Here is a 10,295-nt window from a genome sequence, read left to right as displayed (position 1 = left end):
ATAAGGACACTGTTGGCTTCGGACCGACATACCCGTAATGCATTTACAATGATAATTTACTCGACGATACAATTCGAGGCATTCGCGAACACTCAAATCCTGGAGTTTTCAATCGATTGCGATTGGTGCTAATAATATCTTGCGGTGAAGGAATAACCTGTGATTAATTTACACATTCCTCGTTGCGTTCTTATGCAACAAAAAGGTAATCGTCGGAATTGACATGTGGGGTTGGTATTTTATTTGTAACATATTTTCCTAATGTGTTTGTAGAAGATGTTTATAAACAGTTTATTGTACTAGTAGTTTTTCATGGAAAATTATTATTTAAATTCAAATATGGTTTTTCTAATGAATATTACAAAAACACAATTAAATATAATACTATACAATTGTTGTAACTTGATATTAAATGAATATTTCAAATTCTAAATGGAACGAACAGGAAATGTTGATTGAGATATTAACCAAAAACCAGCAGTTTCAGTTGGTTGTGGTTTATTATTTTATTTAGTATTGTTAGTAAAAAGTATTTTATGAATAATTTAAACCAACAAGATTTTATATGTTGATATTTGAACTTAACTTTATTAATTAAAAGAGAATTATTAGTAGGAAGTCTTAATTATAATACTACTTCAAGAAGAAATAAAACATAAATTAAATCGTAATTATGAGTATTCATTGAGTGTAAATAACATATTAATTTTATTAATTTCTAAAATTTATATAATGTTTTTTAAAATAATATATTTTTTTAAAATTACTTTTAATTATTAAACTTAAAAAATAATAAATTTAGGATCAATATAAAATTATAATATCAAAAAAGATTTGATTTCAAACGAAACAAGTTCCAGTAAAATTGGAGTCGCATCCGGTCCGGCCTGAACCAGTTGTTTCCGATCAAAACACGCCTCGACGTGGCGCCCATTAACCACCCCCAAAAACGAACGTCCCCCCCAAACCGGTGAAAAAGCAATCGACTTGGCATCCCAGCCAGAGGCGCATTCTACAACTCGTCGTCCTTGTGTCGGCTCGTGGGAATCGCCGTGCCGCTCCTACTACACATTCTGCAGACGATAACACAATCAGCTGTTTTCTGGACTCGGGCCGCCGCATTGGGGCCCCACCGCGTCCCTCCACCACCCTCCCAGTCCCATCATCGTGTACCTCCCGCAGTCTGCCCCGGTCTGTGGACGGATTTTCGAATCCACGAGGCGGATGCTCTGCTCTTGCTCTTTTCTGCTCTTGTGTTCGGTTCTTCTCATCGGATCTCCGATCGCTTTCAAGAGGATTTGTTTGTTTATGGGTGGTGCAGATTTTGCAGATTTTCGGATTGCGGTTAACTGTTGACTGAAGAAGGAACATACGCTTCTCATATTTATATCATAATATTAACTGTACCAAAAAATAAACATGTAAATGGTCTCTAATATAACAATTATATTCATTTAGGAATTAAAATTATGTACTTACTATACTATATATTATTATCAAAACCACAAAATTCATTTCTCTATAAATAGTTATTTTTCTTTTCCACTTAAAGCCGCATAGGTTTTACTTCTGATACAAATGCAAATAAACTTGAATCGTGCATAAAACTTTTCCACTTTCAATTCGAAAGTAAAAATAACGGATAAACCGTGTAATATTACTGGGGTGATTTAAATTCCTGTAAACATTTTATTGAAATCTTAACGAGCCAAACAAAATTTCACGTCAAATAAAACCAAATTAAAATATACGATTTAACCATAATAAAAAAAATCATCTCTTCACATTAAACGTATCAAAAATGACCACACACAATTTTTTACTGGCCCCACCACATATAATTATTTATTTCGCATCAACATGCCTCCGGATTCGGTGCGGTTCCTGTTATTTAAAAATTTCTCACACCATAATAGATTTACGAATTACAACAATTGTAGTTGCGAAACCGATTTTTTCCCCATAAAATCACCATCATTAAGTCCGATCGACGAAAAATGAAATGCACCGAGCAATTCCCCCACGACTGATGTTTTGCACCGAGAAATCGGTTTTGAAATATGCAAATGTCTTGTGTTACTAGGGCGTGGACATGCCAATTTTTTGGGTGAGCTTAAGTGATTCTTAATTATGACAATTACCGGTAACCGCATAAGCACTTAATTTTTTTCTGCTTGGTTTAAAAATACAAGACTTAATTATTTTCTTCGATGATCTAGCCGGTTAAATTGTATTTGCCATTATTTAAATTTCCCGTATCAGGTAACACTGGGTTGCATATTAATGTACCAGCAATAGAACTGCCATCTTTTCAAAAGTAGCACAATTAGCTTGCCAATATGCAACCCAGTTTTCAGTTTGTATTTTTGAGGTAGGTTAGTTTCATTCACTTGTCATTAAAATAACTACATGGCAACTACATAATTATTATAGGTACCCACAACTATGCGTGGTAAAAGTTAATATAATGTTGAAAAAAAAAGGAACTGGTCGTTGTTTGTAGGTTGAACGCGTCTTGCTCATTAATTGGACATTACTCTAAATTATGGTTCTACAAAATGTACTCAATGAAATCGCCCATTAACAGCATATTAATTTACAATAAGATAATCGGCTGACTTGAGCATATTGTGTTACGTATCTTGGATCTTAGATGTATAAATTTGAGAACCACCCACCAATTACATTGCCCCAGGGACTGAAAATAAGACTTGAACTAGGTCTGTTGCGTTTTATTATCAAGGCTGGCAAGTGGCGTTCCAACCGTTCTGCTTCACAATTTGCAACAATAATTTTCGTCAATTTTTATATTTTATCGAATATTGAACATTTTCGGTAGTCAGGGGAAGCACCACTTGTTAAAATATCGATTTGAAAAGTAGTATCTTAGTTTAAACCGTCTTCTGATTCGGAGAAGTTTTAAAACATTGCTTATTCACGCGGCTGATTCATTCAAGATGTTTGTTTGACACAAAATTATAAGAAATCTAAAAATAAATGACCACTGGAATGTAAATTTCAATTTAAATAATTACTCTATTATATTTCTAATAAGTAATTCTGGCATTTATATCGGAAATTTAAACTTACTTAATCTATTCCAAGCCTATTTCCTTCCAGGAAGCTGTTTTGCAGATAACACCTCGCTTTTTGTACAAGAAATCTGATTTGTTGTTATTATTAATTTATTAGTTCCTATTTAATTTTTATAGGCGGACAATATTTCCAGGAAGGGTTAAAAAACAATTAATGAATGTTGGGTTAAGACATGAATATAGTAAATAATTAATTTGTTACTCATACTCATTGTGTAAATGAGCAAAAGACATTGAAGAAAAAATTTTACTCCTTTTTTACTCATTTTTATTATTATCATTAATCAAGATTAAATAAAAATAATAAATATCATCAAAACATTCAAAAATATTAAAATAAAAATTTTAAGCTCTAAAATTAAAGAGCTAATTAATTAATTAACAATGTTTATTATGTTTATGGTGGTTGACAATATTAACACAATTTAAAGGATTTAATATTCAAATGTTTTTCAATATGTTTAAATATAAAATAATATTATTATTAAAATATCGTTCACACCTTTAAGCAATATTTATGTTGTGTATTTTTGTTTTACAGATTGAAGAACAGATAAATATTAAATAATAGATTAGGGCTAGTAAATAATTAATTTATTACTCAATATATGACTAAATGTACATACAAGAAATATTGGGTTTTTATCTGTTTTTCACTCATTATAACTCTAATATTAAAAAAATTAGATTAATATTTAAATTAAATAACTAATTTTGATATTCTTTAATAATATTAAATATTATAATAATCTTTATTATCATTATATAAGTCAATTATTTCAATCCTTTATATAATTGAACAACTCAAATGTTTGACTATACTTATTAATATTCTTATATCAGCATAACAATAGAGATTCTTTAAGCAAAACACAAATTGTTAGTTATTGAATTTATTCAAGTCAGTGTTAAGCAACTAAATTAATATTATGTTTATTCCACTGCAAAGTTATCATTTACCTATTGTGCGTCAGCCTTCCAATTATATATTCAGCAACAAAAAAGAATCAGGTTTGCTGTACTCGAAATACCAAAGACTTACCGCAAAATTGGTATCAGGATACCTTATTATCTTTAAACCGGACGGGACGGGTTATCCACATGACGGAAAACAACAAATTAAAGAAGATAATAAATTGTTTAATACATCCAGCCGAATGTGCAAAAAACGGAACATTCCGCCACGAAATTGATCCCGTTTAGTACTGGAATAACGCATGGGACCATGCGAAATTTCGTGCAAACAGTACCTATCGGTACGGTGATAATAAAGCCGAGGTAAAAAGTTCGTTCATCTCGTTTTGAAATCAAATATTTGCGTGGCCGGTTCCCACAAATACAGTAAAGTAAGATGGCAGCCTACAATTTCACTTATACACATACACAGCACATTGCTGTTCTCAGTAACTCAAGAATCGCACCATTATCAGGCCTTATCTCTCTCCGGTTGATGTCAAAGTACTAAATTTGCATTCAGAAATTTCTCACCTATCACTTTTCTATTTTTAACTGGCGACACGTAGTTAGGTTCCTAGTGGACATGATTTTTTAGACGTATTGACCATGAGTTACAGATTAGTTCTAACTAACTAACGTACCTTTGAATAATTACTGATGGCGAATTGTGAATAAATTTATTTAGTCGCTCCGAGTTTTGAATATTAATTGTGGTGTTTAAAAAGCACGACAGTAATTTTGTGGCTCCTGTACCGTTTTTATTATTCCCACCACCGAAATATCAAACCCAAAACCAAGGATGTAAATATTAGACAATCAACACAAATGCACAGGATACGGTATTAAAAATCTTCGTCTAACTGTTTATTTATTTTTTACTTAAGAAGGCGACAATTCAGAAACTTTAACTTACCAAAATTCCGGGAAAGGATTATTTACATGGGCGCAGATAGTTAACGCATATAGATGCAGTGTTCATTCATGACCGCTGTTATCAAACAAGACATCAACCCCAGTAAGGCAAATAAGAATGCTTTATGACGGGTTGTAACGATATTAAAATGGTGGTGAGCACCCATAAAAAAATATGGTCTGGTAAATTCCTCAACGTGCGTTTTTAGGAGCAGCGCCACTACAAAGGTTTCTTCATAGCCGGCGTGTTGTTTTGATTGATTCCACGCGATATGGGGGATGTTTTTGTGTTTACATGGAAATAGAAAATGTTCTGGGAGTTGGAAAATGGTCCAATTATCCGGTGTATTCGTGTGGCAATTATAAACCATATCGGTGCAATTTTTACGGTTGCAGTCTCTATATGGCCGAGGACTTTTTGCACCGTGCACCAGGGCTATGTTGTATAGTTACCGACTAATCGTGATAGTATGCGGCATAGCCGCGTAACAAAATAAACAACCGTGGTACCAGGCCCGGTTCTAAGAGAACAAAAATCAATGACCGCCCGAAGAATTCCTTCTTCCAATAAACACAAAACATAAGTTATGTTGAAGGAAAGAAAACTTCTCATAAAAATTCTAACTCGTCTTGGAAGTAACTAATACAATCATCGCTTGTCGTTGTTGTTGATGGATTTACTTGGAAAAGCTTCTCCAATTTTTCCTCCAGGTTGTCACAGTTTTAATACTTTGACGGTTCTAGATCTTACATCTTCAATTATTCTTCCAAGTCAAACTATTATCATCAATCAATCAGGAAATAATTTGTACCAAGCCTATTTCATAAAGAATGTGATTTTGATTTGAAGATCTTGGACACTCCCTTTGTCAAAATAAAGGAAAACAGTAGCGAGACTCGTTGCTTCATTTTACTCGAAAATTAAAGGACCACCCTGCGAGGACGGTGCAGGATGGGGCGGCCCGGGGCGGCAAAAAATTCGCCTAGCACCGACCCTGCACGGAACGACGGTGTGGTCCACTCAGACGCATGAACAAAGTTACCTGAGTACTAGCTTGTTTTACTCATATACCGTGTAATACACCTACATCGGGCATACCACTCTCCGGTGTTTTTCTTCTCGGCCATACAATACTTACGATTATTATTGTTCTTGGAATTATAAGCATGCACTTTTACTTTTGTTTTCATTACTGAATTTAACGGATTCCGCGGTCAATTTTGCAGGGAGATTGCGAGATTCGCGCTCATATTCGTCAGGTTCACGTTTCATCCATCACGGTGAAGTAAATTGTTTTATGAAAATCAATTTGTCTTTTAATTATCTCTTCAATTTTTTAGCTTTATTAGGCTTTTTTACTCTTCATCACTAAGTGGAAGGAATAATAGAGAAGTTAATAAGCAATTTTGATAGAATTGTTTCAATTATCTATCAATTTGAGATGAAAGAAAATCAAGCTATACACGAAGAATTTGTGTAGATATAACATAGAGGCTCATAATTTTTATTAATGTAAAATTTAAATTTATCATATTCTTATTGTAAATTATAGCAAGAAAGAAATATAGGTAAACTTTTCACCAAGATTTACTTAATACGATATTCAAGGTGTGTTGAAATTGATAAACAATTTGGATATATTTCTATTCCGATTATCTTGTTTAAAGTGGTAGGAAAAAACTTGTTCATTCCATTAGGATTTGCTTGAAATGTTCATTTTTCTTAAAGGACACTTTAAGAAGTAGAAAAATAAACATGCTTTTGTTCAAAATTTGCTGTTTGGGTTTTGAGGTTCTTAATTGTCTAAAAAGACATGGTGGTGTTTCAGTTTATCATGATTTAGTTCATTTTCAATAAGAAGGAAAAATAGACTTCCATTTCAGATTATCTCAAAAAAATCTTTGATTCAGTTCAATGAAAGCTTGAATTATGTTAAAAAATATTGGATGAAAGAAAGACCACTTAAATCACCCATTTCATCAGATAGGAACTTTAAGGTGTATTGAAGTTTTGAAATATTTCTTTCTCGATTATCTTGTTTAAAGTGGAAGGAAAATGGACAAATTATACGCCAGGATTTTCTATGTAAGTTGGAACTTCATAATTTTTCATATAGAACCTTCCAAGGAGTTTAAGTTATTCATCATTTTAATGTAACTTATTGGGTGTAAGTGACAAAAATGGGAAGAGAAACTTTTTTACTTTAAGGAGTAGAAAAATAAACAAGCATAATTTATCTAAAAATATAAGGCAGTATTTTAGTTTATCATGATTTAGCTCATTTTCAATAAGAAGGAAAAGTAGAGTTCTATTTCAGATGATTTCATTTAAGGTGAAAGAAAACAATAAGACAACCTTTTCCCAAACGTTTGTTATGTAGGCAAGTTTAATTTGTCTTATTGGAAGCATTTCAGGATAAATTTTAATGGGTCATGAGAATAAATAATGCAAAAAACACATGAATAAAAATAAACCTTTGTTTCAGTTTAATGAAAGCTTATTGAATTATGTTAAAACATTGAACGAAAGATATATGAGATTATTAAATTAGCATATAACCGACTAAACGTCATTTAAGACCATTTAAATCACCTATTTCGGAATAAAATTGCAATAAAGAATCTCGCACATACTTCTCCTCAAAAGGCTAATAAATTACAAATCACGCCAATAAATATTGATTTAATAACTCCAACACAAAGACCCGACCATTTTGAAAGGGAGTCGTTTTGTAAACACTTTTGTGCATTGAAACCTACATAAAAAGGCTGTCGTTACCGCGAGCCAGTGTGTTACTTTGTTGTTATAAAGAATAATTTTAATGATGGATTTTATAGACTCCTGTAATTTATTCGTTGCGTTAAATTCCATTTCGCTGTACTGGAAAAAAAAGACGCCACGTAACCGCGTGCAATGCAGCTCCTTAATGGCAGCGGCATGAAAGGTTTAATTTCAGGAGAGTGCAACGCGAGCTTTTGGATTCGAACGGATGATTGAGTGCTTGGCGTCGTTAAATAGTAACAATGATCGGGATGATTGATCGCGTTTAAATGGGACCGTGTTTTCATGCAGATTAATGTTCAGGATCTAATTGAAAGTGAAACGCTGAGTAAATACAGCAGGTTTTTCAAAGTTCAGTAAACCATCATGGCGGTTGGGTGTTTGGAGAAAAACGTAAAAATAACAATATGAAATCTTTATTTGGGTGCAAATGTATCAACCACCATTCAATATCTTAATTCATTCAAATCTTATCATAGAAATACTAAAGAAAACATGTTTTTCAAGTCTTGTGACGTTGAAATTGATAATGAAAATACTACATAAAATATAAAAAATATATGGGAGACTGTTTGGTTACAAGGATCACATAAGACATATTTGTTTATCCCAGCAATATATTAATCATGTTCCTGCCCGCATACATGAAGGCACTTGTAGCCGCCAAAACATTTTCTCTCAATTATCGTGTCTCAAGCGTCGCCGCCACGGTGAAAAACGACTGCCAACGGATAAGTTGTTTAGGCTTCCGTGACATTTCTGTTTATTTTCGAAGTGTAAAGACAAATAAAAACCATAAACAAGTCTTCCGTTTTGTGACAAATCTCTTTGAGAATCGGTATTTCATGGAAAACTCGCCTGAAAGAAGGGATAAGTACCCATAAAGGCATATTAGTTTACTGGGTGTAAAAATGTTTGGTATACAAAGTGCGTGGGCCCGATGGAATTTTTTTGAATGGGACGCGGACCCCCCAAAAGCTAGATGTGCGAAACATAAAGGAAAATAGAGATGAGATTGCCGAGATTCGACAATGAAAAGGCAGTAGTTCACATGAAAGACTAGGTCATGTAGTAAGTAGTGAGCAATGCGAACCCTCAATTCGTTCATTCATAATAACTCCATTCAGGAGGGCTGAGACCAATCGATAGGCAGGAAGTAGTTGTTTTTTTCTCTTGTTGACGGAAGAGATCCAAAGCTCACATCCAAACTATCATGTATTGTGAAGGAAAACGAAGTGGTTCACAATATTTTGATTAACTTATCAACATTTATCAATATAAATCTCAACATACTATTTTTATGATCAGTCTAAAATTACTAATAATTAATACGCTTATCATTAATGTCGTTTATGTGATAAAATCAATACAGTTAATTTAGTTTAGTTATGTTGGTTAGATTAAGTTAGATAAATTATTAATATTTATCATAAAAATTTTAGCATCAGTGATACACTTAATGTGTCTGTGTCCTCTAATTGGTATGAATAGTAGTTTAATCAAGTTGTATTGTGTTAGGTTATGATAGAGTAAGTTGGGTTAGATTAGGTTAGGTTAAGTTAAGTTGAATTAAGCTATGTTACGAAATAACCATATAATCAATACACTTAATTCACTTTATCTATGTTGTTAGGTTTGGTTAATTATTATTATTTATCATATAAAATTTAATATTATTAATTAATTTTAATACAACGGGCTATAATTGATGTATCTGTGTCCTCTAAATGGAATGAATAAAGTAGTTTAGTCAAGTTGCATTAAGTTAGATAGAGTATGTTAGGGTTAGGTTAAGTTAGAATAGGTTAGGTTAGGTCAGGTTAAGTTAGATTAGGTTAGGTTAGGTTAAGCTGAATTAAGTTAGGTTATGAAATAACCAATTGTAAGAATATGAAACAAAAACAAAACACGTTTGATAATAAAGATACAATATTGAGAATAAGTTTATTATTAAAAATAATGTTTTTAGTAATTTTTAATGAATAATGTTATTAAGTTTGGTGATTTGTTTAAATTAAGGTTTAAAAAATTATATAATTTTATTATTTATATTGTGTTCATTACTAATTCTAGAAGTTGACATTTAACTTTGAACAAAAGTTAATAATAATTAATTTGATGAAATTATTATTATGTTATGTAATTTCTACACTACTTCTAAACTTATTAACCACAAACCATTTATCTTTAGATACAAATGGAAAATATGAGATTACATATTGGTTATCAACCTTATTTGGCCGAAAAGAGATAAAATAACGACTTCCACATGAATCTGTAACACAAATAAATGCATTCTTTTGCTTAAAATTTCTAGATTCTCAACGGTTAGAAACCCTAAATCAATCCACAGTTTTCACTTTCAAAATGTACATGTTTCAAAAGTCATTCGATACGTGTGTGACTGAAATTTTAACGAATAGCTACGGAATTCCACCAACCAAAATATCAGTTTGTGTAAATATGTAAAGGAATTACACGAACCGTCGACAACTTTCGGATGACTATTTATTTTTTACTTAAGGAGGCGGTAATTTAAAAATATAATT

The sequence above is a fragment of the Aethina tumida genome, chromosome 7 (genome assembly GCF_024364675.1).
Source record: "Aethina tumida isolate Nest 87 chromosome 7, icAetTumi1.1, whole genome shotgun sequence".
Classification (NCBI taxonomy): domain Eukaryota; kingdom Metazoa; phylum Arthropoda; class Insecta; order Coleoptera; family Nitidulidae; genus Aethina; species Aethina tumida.
This window is presented reverse-complemented; position numbering follows the sequence as displayed.